The sequence below is a fragment of the Balaenoptera borealis genome (genome assembly GCF_965194805.1).
Source record: "Balaenoptera borealis genome assembly, contig: HAP1_SCAFFOLD_659, whole genome shotgun sequence".
NCBI lineage: Eukaryota > Metazoa > Chordata > Mammalia > Artiodactyla > Balaenopteridae > Balaenoptera > Balaenoptera borealis.
Genome location: NW_028123540.1, coordinates 377,746 through 395,712, shown reverse-complemented (window position 1 = coordinate 395,712; position 17,967 = coordinate 377,746).

The following is a 17,967-nucleotide window of genomic DNA, read 5'->3' as shown; positions in this document are numbered from 1 at the left end:
CCTCCATCATAGCCAGCTGAGAAAATATGGCAAGGCTGATGGAACCCACTTACAGCGAAATGTTTCTCTTCAGAAGAGGAGATTTTGCTACCAAACGTCAGCAGCTCCTCAGAGTGCTGTTCTGGTGTAGACTAGGGAAAGCTCCCACGGTCCGAAGATTAGGAACGGCTCTTTTCCAGTGGCTTCATCCGAGAGAGAGCCAGAAGGGCTGATCTCAACAAATAGGGCTGCACACCGTGAGTGCTTCGGGCAGGGCAGTCCTGAGCCAGTGTGCCACCTAAGGAATGAAAGCAAAGTTTCCTAGCCGCAGGAAAGCAGACCGAGGCCTGCTGTTTTCTCTAGGCGATTGACGTGAGCTTGAGGGTGAGGCCTGTACTACATTGTGGAAAAGCTCGGCGTCACGGCTGTCTTCCTCCCTCTCTCGGGCCCATACCCTGGGCTCAGCCATGGGGGAATGCTGAGTGGGAGAGACTGCCTCTCTGCCGGACTCAGAAGGCTTCCTCCCTTTAGGGCAAGTCCGTTTGTGTCTTACTTCGTGGAGGAGGAATGAGGGCGCCCAGAGATATTCTGACATGAAATGCCTAACGACAGAGGATCTGGAGGAGCTGGTTTGTCAGTGGAAGGAGCCAAAAAGCCTGCATTCCTAAGGCCTCGCTGAGAACTGCCAGACACTCTGCCGTCATAGGCCTAAGAACTGGAAATTGTGACGGCAAGGCACCACTTGGAATCCTAGGAGGCAGTGGAAGTGCGGCTCTCAAACTGGATTGGAAGAAGCTTCCAAGCATAGTGTTCTTTCATGTACCAAAGAGAACCCAAGTGTCTGAGGCTGCTCGCGGTGTTGCTGGAGAGAACTGGCATCCCCGTGGGCCTGTCGGCTCATTTGCTCTTTCTGACCCTCGAAGGAAAGTCTTCCAAAAAGCCTTTGGGACCCGCTTAGAGAGAACAGCTGCGAAGCTGATGCACAGAACTTTGACAGAGAGACTAGCCCTGGGTCCCAAGCAGCCACCTATCTCTGGAGAGTACGTACCCCACCCAGGGATTCAAGCAGGGAGTTGGCCTTGTACAACTTACGCAGGACACTGGGAGGAGATGGAGGGCCACTCTACCTGCGCTCACACTACGTGGCCCGGAGAAGTTATCACGCAGCAGAATTCAACACCCTCCCACTACACGTGTGTAGCCAAAAGAGGCGCTGGGCAGTGGGTGTTCTCAGCCCAAGAGCAGTCCTTGTTCTGGGCCGCACCTGCTCTGTGGTTCAAAGGTTCTCTGAGTCTGCTCCTTTGGAGGCATTTCAGAGCTGACGCTATCCCTGGGCTGCCGAAGCAAAGAGGCATAGCGGCCTTTCCCACTGAAGGCATGGGCTTGTTTCCCATTCAGAGAGTGTATGTTGCCCCTCCCAGGCTGGAGGCGCGTTAGGTGACACCATTTGCGCCGTGCCCCTGGAAAATGCAAGTGGCTGTACCCGATTTGGGCTGCCTGGTGAAACAACTTGCAGTCACCAGCACCCTGAGAACCTTTCCTGAAGTCTGAGTCCTAGCTAGGTAAACTCGGCCTTCGGAGGCGAGAGGGGAGCAAACATGTTCAACTTGTGGGGAAAGTCTTTGACCAATGACCAGTATGCTTGTGCTTGGGCGAGGCTTAGGCAGGAGCTTTCCAACACAGGGTTTTGACCTTACCATAAGCCGTCCCTTTGGGCTGAAGCAGGCGGCGGGTCTGTGTGTATCACAGTCTGGGAAGGAGGGCCTCAGGTGAGTCTGCCAACTGACTGCCCTCCATCATAGCCAGCTGAGAAAATATGGCAAGGCTGATGGAACCCACTTACAGCGAAATGTTTCTCTTCAGAAGAGGAGATTTTGCTACCAAACGTCAGCAGCTCCTCAGAGTGCTGTTCTGGTGTAGACTAGGGAAAGCTCCCACGGTCCGAAGATTAGGAACGGCTCTTTTCCAGTGGCTTCATCCGAGAGAGAGCCAGAAGGGCTGATCTCAACAAATAGGGCTGCACACCGTGAGTGCTTCGGGCAGGGCAGTCCTGAGCCAGTGTGCCACCTAAGGAATGAAAGCAAAGTTTCCTAGCCGCAGGAAAGCAGACCGAGGCCTGCTGTTTTCTCTAGGCGATTGACGTGAGCTTGAGGGTGAGGCCTGTACTACATTGTGGAAAAGCTCGGCGTCACGGCTGTCTTCCTCCCTCTCTCGGGCCCATACCCTGGGCTCAGCCATGGGGGAATGCTGAGTGGGAGAGACTGCCTCTCTGCCGGACTCAGAAGGCTTCCTCCCTTTAGGGCAAGTCCGTTTGTGTCTTACTTCGTGGAGGAGGAATGAGGGCGCCCAGAGATATTCTGACATGAAATGCCTAACGACAGAGGATCTGGAGGAGCTGGTTTGTCAGTGGAAGGAGCCAAAAAGCCTGCATTCCTAAGGCCTCTCTGAGAACTGCCAGACACTCTGCCGTCATAGGCCTAAGAACTGGAAATTGTGACGGCAAGGCACCACTTGGAATCCTAGGAGGCAGTGGAAGTGCGGCTCTCAAACTGGATTGGAAGAAGCTTCCAAGCATAGTGTTCTTTCATGTACCAAAGAGAACCCAAGTGTCTGAGGCTGCTCGCGGTGTTGCTGGAGAGAACTGGCATCCCCGTGGGCCTGTCGGCTCATTTGCTCTTTCTGACCCTCGAAGGAAAGTCTTCCAAAAAGCCTTTGGGACCCGCTTAGAGAGAACAGCTGCGAAGCTGATGCACACAACTTTGACAGAGAGACTAGCCCTGGGTCCCAAGCAGCCACCTATCTCTGGAGAGTACGTACCCCACCCAGGGATTCAAGCAGGGAGTTGGCCTTGTACAACTTACGCAGGACACTGGGAGGAGATGGAGGGCCACTCTACCTGCGCTCACACTACGTGGCCCGGAGAAGTTATCACGCAGCAGAATTCAACACCCTCCCACTACACGTGTGTAGCCAAAAGAGGCGCTGGGCAGTGGGTGTTCTCAGCCCAAGAGCAGTCCTTGTTCTGGGCCGCACCTGCTCTGTGGTTCAAAGGTTCTCTGAGTCTGCTCCTTTGGAGGCATTTCAGAGCTGACGCTATCCCTGGGCTGCCGAAGCAAAGAGGCATAGCGGCCTTTCCCACTGAAGGCATGGGCTTGTTTCCCATTCAGAGAGTGTATGTTGCCCCTCCCAGGCTGGAGGCGCGTTAGGTGACACCATTTGCGCCGTGCCCCTGGAAAATGCAAGTGGCTGTACCCGATTTGGGCTGCCTGGTGAAACAACTTGCAGTCACCAGCACCCTGAGAACCTTTCCTGAAGTCTGAGTCCTAGCTAGGTAAACTCGGCCTTCGGAGGCGAGAGGGGAGCAAACATGTTCAACTTGTGGGGAAAGTCTTTGACCAATGACCAGTATGCTTGTGCTTGGGCGAGGCTTAGGCAGGAGCTTTCCAACACAGGGTTTTGACCTTACCATAAGCCGTCCCTTTGGGCTGAAGCAGGCGGCGGGTCTGTGTGTATCACAGTCTGGGAAGGAGGGCCTCAGGTGAGTCTGCCAACTGACTGCCCTCCATCATAGCCAGCTGAGAAAATATGGCAAGGCTGATGGAACCCACTTACAGCGAAATGTTTCTCTTCAGAAGAGGAGATTTTGCTACCAAACGTCAGCAGCTCCTCAGAGTGCTGTTCTGGTGTAGACTAGGGAAAGCTCCCACGGTCCGAAGATTAGGAACGGCTCTTTTCCAGTGGCTTCATCCGAGAGAGAGCCAGAAGGGCTGATCTCAACAAATAGGGCTGCACACCGTGAGTGCTTCGGGCAGGGCAGTCCTGAGCCAGTGTGCCACCTAAGGAATGAAAGCAAAGTTTCCTAGCCGCAGGAAAGCAGACCGAGGCCTGCTGTTTTCTCTAGGCGATTGACGTGAGCTTGAGGGTGAGGCCTGTACTACATTGTGGAAAAGCTCGGCGTCACGGCTGTCTTCCTCCCTCTCTCGGGCCCATACCCTGGGCTCAGCCATGGGGGAATGCTGAGTGGGAGAGACTGCCTCTCTGCCGGACTCAGAAGGCTTCCTCCCTTTAGGGCAAGTCCGTTTGTGTCTTACTTCGTGGAGGAGGAATGAGGGCGCCCAGAGATATTCTGACATGAAATGCCTAACGACAGAGGATCTGGAGGAGCTGGTTTGTCAGTGGAAGGAGCCAAAAAGCCTGCATTCCTAAGGCCTCTCTGAGAACTGCCAGACACTCTGCCGTCATAGGCCTAAGAACTGGAAATTGTGACGGCAAGGCACCACTTGGAATCCTAGGAGGCAGTGGAAGTGCGGCTCTCAAACTGGATTGGAAGAAGCTTCCAAGCATAGTGTTCTTTCATGTACCAAAGAGAACCCAAGTGTCTGAGGCTGCTCGCGGTGTTGCTGGAGAGAACTGGCATCCCCGTGGGCCTGTCGGCTCATTTGCTCTTTCTGACCCTCGAAGGAAAGTCTTCCAAAAAGCCTTTGGGACCCGCTTAGAGAGAACAGCTGCGAAGCTGATGCACACAACTTTGACAGAGAGACTAGCCCTGGGTCCCAAGCAGCCACCTATCTCTGGAGAGTACGTACCCCACCCAGGGATTCAAGCAGGGAGTTGGCCTTGTACAACTTACGCAGGACACTGGGAGGAGATGGAGGGCCACTCTACCTGCGCTCACACTACGTGGCCCGGAGAAGTTATCACGCAGCAGAATTCAACACCCTCCCACTACACGTGTGTAGCCAAAAGAGGCGCTGGGCAGTGGGTGTTCTCAGCCCAAGAGCAGTCCTTGTTCTGGGCCGCACCTGCTCTGTGGTTCAAAGGTTCTCTGAGTCTGCTCCTTTGGAGGCATTTCAGAGCTGACGCTATCCCTGGGCTGCCGAAGCAAAGAGGCATAGCGGCCTTTCCCACTGAAGGCATGGGCTTGTTTCCCATTCAGAGAGTGTATGTTGCCCCTCCCAGGCTGGAGGCGCGTTAGGTGACACCATTTGCGCCGTGCCCCTGGAAAATGCAAGTGGCTGTACCCGATTTGGGCTGCCTGGTGAAACAACTTGCAGTCACCAGCACCCTGAGAACCTTTCCTGAAGTCTGAGTCCTAGCTAGGTAAACTCGGCCTTCGGAGGCGAGAGGGGAGCAAACATGTTCAACTTGTGGGGAAAGTCTTTGACCAATGACCAGTATGCTTGTGCTTGGGCGAGGCTTAGGCAGGAGCTTTCCAACACAGGGTTTTGACCTTACCATAAGCCGTCCCTTTGGGCTGAAGCAGGCGGCGGGTCTGTGTGTATCACAGTCTGGGAAGGAGGGCCTCAGGTGAGTCTGCCAACTGACTGCCCTCCATCATAGCCAGCTGAGAAAATATGGCAAGGCTGATGGAACCCACTTACAGCGAAATGTTTCTCTTCAGAAGAGGAGATTTTGCTACCAAACGTCAGCAGCTCCTCAGAGTGCTGTTCTGGTGTAGACTAGGGAAAGCTCCCACGGTCCGAAGATTAGGAACGGCTCTTTTCCAGTGGCTTCATCCGAGAGAGAGCCAGAAGGGCTGATCTCAACAAATAGGGCTGCACACCGTGAGTGCTTCGGGCAGGGCAGTCCTGAGCCAGTGTGCCACCTAAGGAATGAAAGCAAAGTTTCCTAGCCGCAGGAAAGCAGACCGAGGCCTGCTGTTTTCTCTAGGCGATTGACGTGAGCTTGAGGGTGAGGCCTGTACTACATTGTGGAAAAGCTCGGGGTCACGGCTGTCTTCCTCCCTCTCTCGGGCCCATACCCTGGGCTCAGCCATGGGGGAATGCTGAGTGGGAGAGACTGCCTCTCTGCCGGACTCAGAAGGCTTCCTCCCTTTAGGGCAAGTCCGTTTGTGTCTTACTTCGTGGAGGAGGAATGAGGGCGCCCAGAGATATTCTGACATGAAATGCCTAACGACAGAGGATCTGGAGGAGCTGGTTTGTCAGTGGAAGGAGCCAAAAAGCCTGCATTCCTAAGGCCTCTCTGAGAACTGCCAGACACTCTGCCGTCATAGGCCTAAGAACTGGAAATTGTGACGGCAAGGCACCACTTGGAATCCTAGGAGGCAGTGGAAGTGCGGCTCTCAAACTGGATTGGAAGAAGCTTCCAAGCATAGTGTTCTTTCATGTACCAAAGAGAACCCAAGTGTCTGAGGCTGCTCGCGGTGTTGCTGGAGAGAACTGGCATCCCCGTGGGCCTGTCGGCTCATTTGCTCTTTCTGACCCTCGAAGGAAAGTCTTCCAAAAAGCCTTTGGGACCCGCTTAGAGAGAACAGCTGCGAAGCTGATGCACAGAACTTTGACAGAGAGACTAGCCCTGGGTCCCAAGCAGCCACCTATCTCTGGAGAGTACGTACCCCACCCAGGGATTCAAGCAGGGAGTTGGCCTTGTACAACTTACGCAGGACACTGGGAGGAGATGGAGGGCCACTCTACCTGCGCTCACACTACGTGGCCCGGAGAAGTTATCACGCAGCAGAATTCAACACCCTCCCACTACACGTGTGTAGCCAAAAGAGGCGCTGGGCAGTGGGTGTTCTCAGCCCAAGAGCAGTCCTTGTTCTGGGCCGCACCTGCTCTGTGGTTCAAAGGTTCTCTGAGTCTGCTCCTTTGGAGGCATTTCAGAGCTGACGCTATCCCTGGGCTGCCGAAGCAAAGAGGCATAGCGGCCTTTCCCACTGAAGGCATGGGCTTGTTTCCCATTCAGAGAGTGTATGTTGCCCCTCCCAGGCTGGAGGCGCGTTAGGTGACACCATTTGCGCCGTGCCCCTGGAAAATGCAAGTGGCTGTACCCGATTTGGGCTGCCTGGTGAAACAACTTGCAGTCACCAGCACCCTGAGAACCTTTCCTGAAGTCTGAGTCCTAGCTAGGTAAACTCGGCCTTCGGAGGCGAGAGGGGAGCAAACATGTTCAACTTGTGGGGAAAGTCTTTGACCAATGACCAGTATGCTTGTGCTTGGGCGAGGCTTAGGCAGGAGCTTTCCAACACAGGGTTTTGACCTTACCATAAGCCGTCCCTTTGGGCTGAAGCAGGCGGCGGGTCTGTGTGTATCACAGTCTGGGAAGGAGGGCCTCAGGTGAGTCTGCCAACTGACTGCCCTCCATCATAGCCAGCTGAGAAAATATGGCAAGGCTGATGGAACCCACTTACAGCGAAATGTTTCTCTTCAGAAGAGGAGATTTTGCTACCAAACGTCAGCAGCTCCTCAGAGTGCTGTTCTGGTGTAGACTAGGGAAAGCTCCCACGGTCCGAAGATTAGGAACGGCTCTTTTCCAGTGGCTTCATCCGAGAGAGAGCCAGAAGGGCTGATCTCAACAAATAGGGCTGCACACCGTGAGTGCTTCGGGCAGGGCAGTCCTGAGCCAGTGTGCCACCTAAGGAATGAAAGCAAAGTTTCCTAGCCGCAGGAAAGCAGACCGAGGCCTGCTGTTTTCTCTAGGCGATTGACGTGAGCTTGAGGGTGAGGCCTGTACTACATTGTGGAAAAGCTCGGCGTCACGGCTGTCTTCCTCCCTCTCTCGGGCCCATACCCTGGGCTCAGCCATGGGGGAATGCTGAGTGGGAGAGACTGCCTCTCTGCCGGACTCAGAAGGCTTCCTCCCTTTAGGGCAAGTCCGTTTGTGTCTTACTTCGTGGAGGAGGAATGAGGGCGCCCAGAGATATTCTGACATGAAATGCCTAACGACAGAGGATCTGGAGGAGCTGGTTTGTCAGTGGAAGGAGCCAAAAAGCCTGCATTCCTAAGGCCTCTCTGAGAACTGCCAGACACTCTGCCGTCATAGGCCTAAGAACTGGAAATTGTGACGGCAAGGCACCACTTGGAATCCTAGGAGGCAGTGGAAGTGCGGCTCTCAAACTGGATTGGAAGAAGCTTCCAAGCATAGTGTTCTTTCATGTACCAAAGAGAACCCAAGTGTCTGAGGCTGCTCGCGGTGTTGCTGGAGAGAACTGGCATCCCCGTGGGCCTGTCGGCTCATTTGCTCTTTCTGACCCTCGAAGGAAAGTCTTCCAAAAAGCCTTTGGGACCCGCTTAGAGAGAACAGCTGCGAAGCTGATGCACACAACTTTGACAGAGAGACTAGCCCTGGGTCCCAAGCAGCCACCTATCTCTGGAGAGTACGTACCCCACCCAGGGATTCAAGCAGGGAGTTGGCCTTGTACAACTTACGCAGGACACTGGGAGGAGATGGAGGGCCACTCTACCTGCGCTCACACTACGTGGCCCGGAGAAGTTATCACGCAGCAGAATTCAACACCCTCCCACTACACGTGTGTAGCCAAAAGAGGCGCTGGGCAGTGGGTGTTCTCAGCCCAAGAGCAGTCCTTGTTCTGGGCCGCACCTGCTCTGTGGTTCAAAGGTTCTCTGAGTCTGCTCCTTTGGAGGCATTTCAGAGCTGACGCTATCCCTGGGCTGCCGAAGCAAAGAGGCATAGCGGCCTTTCCCACTGAAGGCATGGGCTTGTTTCCCATTCAGAGAGTGTATGTTGCCCCTCCCAGGCTGGAGGCGCGTTAGGTGACACCATTTGCGCCGTGCCCCTGGAAAATGCAAGTGGCTGTACCCGATTTGGGCTGCCTGGTGAAACAACTTGCAGTCACCAGCACCCTGAGAACCTTTCCTGAAGTCTGAGTCCTAGCTAGGTAAACTCGGCCTTCGGAGGCGAGAGGGGAGCAAACATGTTCAACTTGTGGGGAAAGTCTTTGACCAATGACCAGTATGCTTGTGCTTGGGCGAGGCTTAGGCAGGAGCTTTCCAACACAGGGTTTTGACCTTACCATAAGCCGTCCCTTTGGGCTGAAGCAGGCGGCGGGTCTGTGTGTATCACAGTCTGGGAAGGAGGGCCTCAGGTGAGTCTGCCAACTGACTGCCCTCCATCATAGCCAGCTGAGAAAATATGGCAAGGCTGATGGAACCCACTTACAGCGAAATGTTTCTCTTCAGAAGAGGAGATTTTGCTACCAAACGTCAGCAGCTCCTCAGAGTGCTGTTCTGGTGTAGACTAGGGAAAGCTCCCACGGTCCGAAGATTAGGAACGGCTCTTTTCCAGTGGCTTCATCCGAGAGAGAGCCAGAAGGGCTGATCTCAACAAATAGGGCTGCACACCGTGAGTGCTTCGGGCAGGGCAGTCCTGAGCCAGTGTGCCACCTAAGGAATGAAAGCAAAGTTTCCTAGCCGCAGGAAAGCAGACCGAGGCCTGCTGTTTTCTCTAGGCGATTGACGTGAGCTTGAGGGTGAGGCCTGTACTACATTGTGGAAAAGCTCGGCGTCACGGCTGTCTTCCTCCCTCTCTCGGGCCCATACCCTGGGCTCAGCCATGGGGGAATGCTGAGTGGGAGAGACTGCCTCTCTGCCGGACTCAGAAGGCTTCCTCCCTTTAGGGCAAGTCCGTTTGTGTCTTACTTCGTGGAGGAGGAATGAGGGCGCCCAGAGATATTCTGACATGAAATGCCTAACGACAGAGGATCTGGAGGAGCTGGTTTGTCAGTGGAAGGAGCCAAAAAGCCTGCATTCCTAAGGCCTCTCTGAGAACTGCCAGACACTCTGCCGTCATAGGCCTAAGAACTGGAAATTGTGACGGCAAGGCACCACTTGGAATCCTAGGAGGCAGTGGAAGTGCGGCTCTCAAACTGGATTGGAAGAAGCTTCCAAGCATAGTGTTCTTTCATGTACCAAAGAGAACCCAAGTGTCTGAGGCTGCTCGCGGTGTTGCTGGAGAGAACTGGCATCCCCGTGGGCCTGTCGGCTCATTTGCTCTTTCTGACCCTCGAAGGAAAGTCTTCCAAAAAGCCTTTGGGACCCGCTTAGAGAGAACAGCTGCGAAGCTGATGCACACAACTTTGACAGAGAGACTAGCCCTGGGTCCCAAGCAGCCACCTATCTCTGGAGAGTACGTACCCCACCCAGGGATTCAAGCAGGGAGTTGGCCTTGTACAACTTACGCAGGACACTGGGAGGAGATGGAGGGCCACTCTACCTGCGCTCACACTACGTGGCCCGGAGAAGTTATCACGCAGCAGAATTCAACACCCTCCCACTACACGTGTGTAGCCAAAAGAGGCGCTGGGCAGTGGGTGTTCTCAGCCCAAGAGCAGTCCTTGTTCTGGGCCGCACCTGCTCTGTGGTTCAAAGGTTCTCTGAGTCTGCTCCTTTGGAGGCATTTCAGAGCTGACGCTATCCCTGGGCTGCCGAAGCAAAGAGGCATAGCGGCCTTTCCCACTGAAGGCATGGGCTTGTTTCCCATTCAGAGAGTGTATGTTGCCCCTCCCAGGCTGGAGGCGCGTTAGGTGACACCATTTGCGCCGTGCCCCTGGAAAATGCAAGTGGCTGTACCCGATTTGGGCTGCCTGGTGAAACAACTTGCAGTCACCAGCACCCTGAGAACCTTTCCTGAAGTCTGAGTCCTAGCTAGGTAAACTCGGCCTTCGGAGGCGAGAGGGGAGCAAACATGTTCAACTTGTGGGGAAAGTCTTTGACCAATGACCAGTATGCTTGTGCTTGGGCGAGGCTTAGGCAGGAGCTTTCCAACACAGGGTTTTGACCTTACCATAAGCCGTCCCTTTGGGCTGAAGCAGGCGGCGGGTCTGTGTGTATCACAGTCTGGGAAGGAGGGCCTCAGGTGAGTCTGCCAACTGACTGCCCTCCATCATAGCCAGCTGAGAAAATATGGCAAGGCTGATGGAACCCACTTACAGCGAAATGTTTCTCTTCAGAAGAGGAGATTTTGCTACCAAACGTCAGCAGCTCCTCAGAGTGCTGTTCTGGTGTAGACTAGGGAAAGCTCCCACGGTCCGAAGATTAGGAACGGCTCTTTTCCAGTGGCTTCATCCGAGAGAGAGCCAGAAGGGCTGATCTCAACAAATAGGGCTGCACACCGTGAGTGCTTCGGGCAGGGCAGTCCTGAGCCAGTGTGCCACCTAAGGAATGAAAGCAAAGTTTCCTAGCCGCAGGAAAGCAGACCGAGGCCTGCTGTTTTCTCTAGGCGATTGACGTGAGCTTGAGGGTGAGGCCTGTACTACATTGTGGAAAAGCTCGGGGTCACGGCTGTCTTCCTCCCTCTCTCGGGCCCATACCCTGGGCTCAGCCATGGGGGAATGCTGAGTGGGAGAGACTGCCTCTCTGCCGGACTCAGAAGGCTTCCTCCCTTTAGGGCAAGTCCGTTTGTGTCTTACTTCGTGGAGGAGGAATGAGGGCGCCCAGAGATATTCTGACATGAAATGCCTAACGACAGAGGATCTGGAGGAGCTGGTTTGTCAGTGGAAGGAGCCAAAAAGCCTGCATTCCTAAGGCCTCTCTGAGAACTGCCAGACACTCTGCCGTCATAGGCCTAAGAACTGGAAATTGTGACGGCAAGGCACCACTTGGAATCCTAGGAGGCAGTGGAAGTGCGGCTCTCAAACTGGATTGGAAGAAGCTTCCAAGCATAGTGTTCTTTCATGTACCAAAGAGAACCCAAGTGTCTGAGGCTGCTCGCGGTGTTGCTGGAGAGAACTGGCATCCCCGTGGGCCTGTCGGCTCATTTGCTCTTTCTGACCCTCGAAGGAAAGTCTTCCAAAAAGCCTTTGGGACCCGCTTAGAGAGAACAGCTGCGAAGCTGATGCACACAACTTTGACAGAGAGACTAGCCCTGGGTCCCAAGCAGCCACCTATCTCTGGAGAGTACGTACCCCACCCAGGGATTCAAGCAGGGAGTTGGCCTTGTACAACTTACGCAGGACACTGGGAGGAGATGGAGGGCCACTCTACCTGCGCTCACACTACGTGGCCCGGAGAAGTTATCACGCAGCAGAATTCAACACCCTCCCACTACACGTGTGTAGCCAAAAGAGGCGCTGGGCAGTGGGTGTTCTCAGCCCAAGAGCAGTCCTTGTTCTGGGCCGCACCTGCTCTGTGGTTCAAAGGTTCTCTGAGTCTGCTCCTTTGGAGGCATTTCAGAGCTGACGCTATCCCTGGGCTGCCGAAGCAAAGAGGCATAGCGGCCTTTCCCACTGAAGGCATGGGCTTGTTTCCCATTCAGAGAGTGTATGTTGCCCCTCCCAGGCTGGAGGCGCGTTAGGTGACACCATTTGCGCCGTGCCCCTGGAAAATGCAAGTGGCTGTACCCGATTTGGGCTGCCTGGTGAAACAACTTGCAGTCACCAGCACCCTGAGAACCTTTCCTGAAGTCTGAGTCCTAGCTAGGTAAACTCGGCCTTCGGAGGCGAGAGGGGAGCAAACATGTTCAACTTGTGGGGAAAGTCTTTGACCAATGACCAGTATGCTTGTGCTTGGGCGAGGCTTAGGCAGGAGCTTTCCAACACAGGGTTTTGACCTTACCATAAGCCGTCCCTTTGGGCTGAAGCAGGCGGCGGGTCTGTGTGTATCACAGTCTGGGAAGGAGGGCCTCAGGTGAGTCTGCCAACTGACTGCCCTCCATCATAGCCAGCTGAGAAAATATGGCAAGGCTGATGGAACCCACTTACAGCGAAATGTTTCTCTTCAGAAGAGGAGATTTTGCTACCAAACGTCAGCAGCTCCTCAGAGTGCTGTTCTGGTGTAGACTAGGGAAAGCTCCCACGGTCCGAAGATTAGGAACGGCTCTTTTCCAGTGGCTTCATCCGAGAGAGAGCCAGAAGGGCTGATCTCAACAAATAGGGCTGCACACCGTGAGTGCTTCGGGCAGGGCAGTCCTGAGCCAGTGTGCCACCTAAGGAATGAAAGCAAAGTTTCCTAGCCGCAGGAAAGCAGACCGAGGCCTGCTGTTTTCTCTAGGCGATTGACGTGAGCTTGAGGGTGAGGCCTGTACTACATTGTGGAAAAGCTCGGGGTCACGGCTGTCTTCCTCCCTCTCTCGGGCCCATACCCTGGGCTCAGCCATGGGGGAATGCTGAGTGGGAGAGACTGCCTCTCTGCCGGACTCAGAAGGCTTCCTCCCTTTAGGGCAAGTCCGTTTGTGTCTTACTTCGTGGAGGAGGAATGAGGGCGCCCAGAGATATTCTGACATGAAATGCCTAACGACAGAGGATCTGGAGGAGCTGGTTTGTCAGTGGAAGGAGCCAAAAAGCCTGCATTCCTAAGGCCTCTCTGAGAACTGCCAGACACTCTGCCGTCATAGGCCTAAGAACTGGAAATTGTGACGGCAAGGCAACACTTGGAATCCTAGGAGGCAGTGGAAGTGCGGCTCTCAAACTGGATTGGAAGAAGCTTCCAAGCATAGTGTTCTTTCATGTACCAAAGAGAACCCAAGTGTCTGAGGCTGCTCGCGGTGTTGCTGGAGAGAACTGGCATCCCCGTGGGCCTGTCGGCTCATTTGCTCTTTCTGACCCTCGAAGGAAAGTCTTCCAAAAAGCCTTTGGGACCCGCTTAGAGAGAACAGCTGCCAAGCTGATGCACAGAACTTTGACAGAGAGACTAGCCCTGGGTCCCAAGCAGCCACCTATCTCTGGAGAGTACGTACCCCACCCAGGGATTCAAGCAGGGAGTTGGCCTTGTACAACTTACGCAGGACACTGGGAGGAGATGGCGGGCCACTCTACCTGCGCTCACACTACGTGGCCCGGAGAAGTTATCACGCAGCAGAATTCAACACCCTCCCACTACACGTGTGTAGCCAAAAGAGGCGCTGGGCAGTGGGTGTTCTCAGCCCAAGAGCAGTCCTTGTTCTGGGCCGCACCTGCTCTGTGGTTCAAAGGTTCTCTGAGTCTGCTCCTTTGGAGGCATTTCAGAGCTGACGCTATCCCTGGGCTGCCGAAGCAAAGAGGCATAGCGGCCTTTCCCACTGAAGGCATGGGCTTGTTTCCCATTCAGAGAGTGTATGTTGCCCCTCCCAGGCTGGAGGCGCGTTAGATGACACCATTTGCGCCGTGCCCCTGGAAAATGCAAGTGGCTGTACCCGATTTGGGCTGCCTGGTGAAACAACTTGCAGTCACCAGCACCCTGAGAACCTTTCCTGAAGTCTGAGTCCTAGCTAGGTAAACTCGGCCTTCGGAGGCGAGAGGGGAGCAAACATGTTCAACTTGTGGGGAAAGTCTTTGACCAATGACCAGTATGCTTGTGCTTGGGCGAGGCTTAGGCAGGAGCTTTCCAACACAGGGTTTTGACCTTACCATAAGCCGTCCCTTTGGGCTGAAGCAGGCGGCGGGTCTGTGTGTATCACAGTCTGGGAAGGAGGGCCTCAGGTGAGTCTGCCAACTGACTGCCCTCCATCATAGCCAGCTGAGAAAATATGGCAAGGCTGATGGAACCCACTTACAGCGAAATGTTTCTCTTCAGAAGAGGAGATTTTGCTACCAAACGTCAGCAGCTCCTCAGAGTGCTGTTCTGGTGTAGACTAGGGAAAGCTCCCACGGTCCGAAGATTAGGAACGGCTCTTTTCCAGTGGCTTCATCCGAGAGAGAGCCAGAAGGGCTGATCTCAACAAATAGGGCTGCACACCGTGAGTGCTTCGGGCAGGGCAGTCCTGAGCCAGTGTGCCACCTAAGGAATGAAAGCAAAGTTTCCTAGCCGCAGGAAAGCAGACCGAGGCCTGCTGTTTTCTCTAGGCGATTGACGTGAGCTTGAGGGTGAGGCCTGTACTACATTGTGGAAAAGCTCGGGGTCACGGCTGTCTTCCTCCCTCTCTCGGGCCCATACCCTGGGCTCAGCCATGGGGGAATGCTGAGTGGGAGAGACTGCCTCTCTGCCGGACTCAGAAGGCTTCCTCCCTTTAGGGCAAGTCCGTTTGTGTCTTACTTCGTGGAGGAGGAATGAGGGCGCCCAGAGATATTCTGACATGAAATGCCTAACGACAGAGGATCTGGAGGAGCTGGTTTGTCAGTGGAAGGAGCCAAAAAGCCTGCATTCCTAAGGCCTCTCTGAGAACTGCCAGACACTCTGCCGTCATAGGCCTAAGAACTGGAAATTGTGACGGCAAGGCACCACTTGGAATCCTAGGAGGCAGTGGAAGTGCGGCTCTCAAACTGGATTGGAAGAAGCTTCCAAGCATAGTGTTCTTTCATGTACCAAAGAGAACCCAAGTGTCTGAGGCTGCTCGCGGTGTTGCTGGAGAGAACTGGCATCCCCGTGGGCCTGTCGGCTCATTTGCTCTTTCTGACCCTCGAAGGAAAGTCTTCCAAAAAGCCTTTGGGACCCGCTTAGAGAGAACAGCTGCGAAGCTGATGCACAGAACTTTGACAGAGAGACTAGCCCTGGGTCCCAAGCAGCCACCTATCTCTGGAGAGTACGTACCCCACCCAGGGATTCAAGCAGGGAGTTGGCCTTGTACAACTTACGCAGGACACTGGGAGGAGATGGAGGGCCACTCTACCTGCGCTCACACTACGTGGCCCGGAGAAGTTATCACGCAGCAGAATTCAACACCCTCCCACTACACGTGTGTAGCCAAAAGAGGCGCTGGGCAGTGGGTGTTCTCAGCCCAAGAGCAGTCCTTGTTCTGGGCCGCACCTGCTCTGTGGTTCAAAGGTTCTCTGAGTCTGCTCCTTTGGAGGCATTTCAGAGCTGACGCTATCCCTGGGCTGCCGAAGCAAAGAGGCATAGCGGCCTTTCCCACTGAAGGCATGGGCTTGTTTCCCATTCAGAGAGTGTATGTTGCCCCTCCCAGGCTGGAGGCGCGTTAGGTGACACCATTTGCGCCGTGCCCCTGGAAAATGCAAGTGGCTGTACCCGATTTGGGCTGCCTGGTGAAACAACTTGCAGTCACCAGCACCCTGAGAACCTTTCCTGAAGTCTGAGTCCTAGCTAGGTAAACTCGGCCTTCGGAGGCGAGAGGGGAGCAAACATGTTCAACTTGTGGGGAAAGTCTTTGACCAATGACCAGTATGCTTGTGCTTGGGCGAGGCTTAGGCAGGAGCTTTCCAACACAGGGTTTTGACCTTACCATAAGCCGTCCCTTTGGGCTGAAGCAGGCGGCGGGTCTGTGTGTATCACAGTCTGGGAAGGAGGGCCTCAGGTGAGTCTGCCAACTGACTGCCCTCCATCATAGCCAGCTGAGAAAATATGGCAAGGCTGATGGAACCCACTTACAGCGAAATGTTTCTCTTCAGAAGAGGAGATTTTGCTACCAAACGTCAGCAGCTCCTCAGAGTGCTGTTCTGGTGTAGACTAGGGAAAGCTCCCACGGTCCGAAGATTAGGAACGGCTCTTTTCCAGTGGCTTCATCCGAGAGAGAGCCAGAAGGGCTGATCTCAACAAATAGGGCTGCACACCGTGAGTGCTTCGGGCAGGGCAGTCCTGAGCCAGTGTGCCACCTAAGGAATGAAAGCAAAGTTTCCTAGCCGCAGGAAAGCAGACCGAGGCCTGCTGTTTTCTCTAGGCGATTGACGTGAGCTTGAGGGTGAGGCCTGTACTACATTGTGGAAAAGCTCGGGGTCACGGCTGTCTTCCTCCCTCTCTCGGGCCCATACCCTGGGCTCAGCCATGGGGGAATGCTGAGTGGGAGAGACTGCCTCTCTGCCGGACTCAGAAGGCTTCCTCCCTTTAGGGCAAGTCCGTTTGTGTCTTACTTCGTGGAGGAGGAATGAGGGCGCCCAGAGATATTCTGACATGAAATGCCTAACGACAGAGGATCTGGAGGAGCTGGTTTGTCAGTGGAAGGAGCCAAAAAGCCTGCATTCCTAAGGCCTCTCTGAGAACTGCCAGACACTCTGCCGTCATAGGCCTAAGAACTGGAAATTGTGACGGCAAGGCACCACTTGGAATCCTAGGAGGCAGTGGAAGTGCGGCTCTCAAACTGGATTGGAAGAAGCTTCCAAGCATAGTGTTCTTTCATGTACCAAAGAGAACCCAAGTGTCTGAGGCTGCTCGCGGTGTTGCTGGAGAGAACTGGCATCCCCGTGGGCCTGTCGGCTCATTTGCTCTTTCTGACCCTCGAAGGAAAGTCTTCCAAAAAGCCTTTGGGACCCGCTTAGAGAGAACAGCTGCGAAGCTGATGCACAGAACTTTGACAGAGAGACTAGCCCTGGGTCCCAAGCAGCCACCTATCTCTGGAGAGTACGTACCCCACCCAGGGATTCAAGCAGGGAGTTGGCCTTGTACAACTTACGCAGGACACTGGGAGGAGATGGAGGGCCACTCTACCTGCGCTCACACTACGTGGCCCGGAGAAGTTATCACGCAGCAGAATTCAACACCCTCCCACTACACGTGTGTAGCCAAAAGAGGCGCTGGGCAGTGGGTGTTCTCAGCCCAAGAGCAGTCCTTGTTCTGGGCCGCACCTGCTCTGTGGTTCAAAGGTTCTCTGAGTCTGCTCCTTTGGAGGCATTTCAGAGCTGACGCTATCCCTGGGCTGCCGAAGCAAAGAGGCATAGCGGCCTTTCCCACTGAAGGCATGGGCTTGTTTCCCATTCAGAGAGTGTATGTTGCCCCTCCCAGGCTGGAGGCGCGTTAGGTGACACCATTTGCGCCGTGCCCCTGGAAAATGCAAGTGGCTGTACCCGATTTGGGCTGCCTGGTGAAACAACTTGCAGTCACCAGCACCCTGAGAACCTTTCCTGAAGTCTGAGTCCTAGCTAGGTAAACTCGGCCTTCGGAGGCGAGAGGGGAGCAAACATGTTCAACTTGTGGGGAAAGTCTTTGACCAATGACCAGTATGCTTGTGCTTGGGCGAGGCTTAGGCAGGAGCTTTCCAACACAGGGTTTTGACCTTACCATAAGCCGTCCCTTTGGGCTGAAGCAGGCGGCGGGTCTGTGTGTATCACAGTCTGGGAAGGAGGGCCTCAGGTGAGTCTGCCAACTGACTGCCCTCCATCATAGCCAGCTGAGAAAATATGGCAAGGCTGATGGAACCCACTTACAGCGAAATGTTTCTCTTCAGAAGAGGAGATTTTGCTACCAAACGTCAGCAGCTCCTCAGAGTGCTGTTCTGGTGTAGACTAGGGAAAGCTCCCACGGTCCGAAGATTAGGAACGGCTCTTTTCCAGTGGCTTCATCCGAGAGAGAGCCAGAAGGGCTGATCTCAACAAATAGGGCTGCACACCGTGAGTGCTTCGGGCAGGGCAGTCCTGAGCCAGTGTGCCAC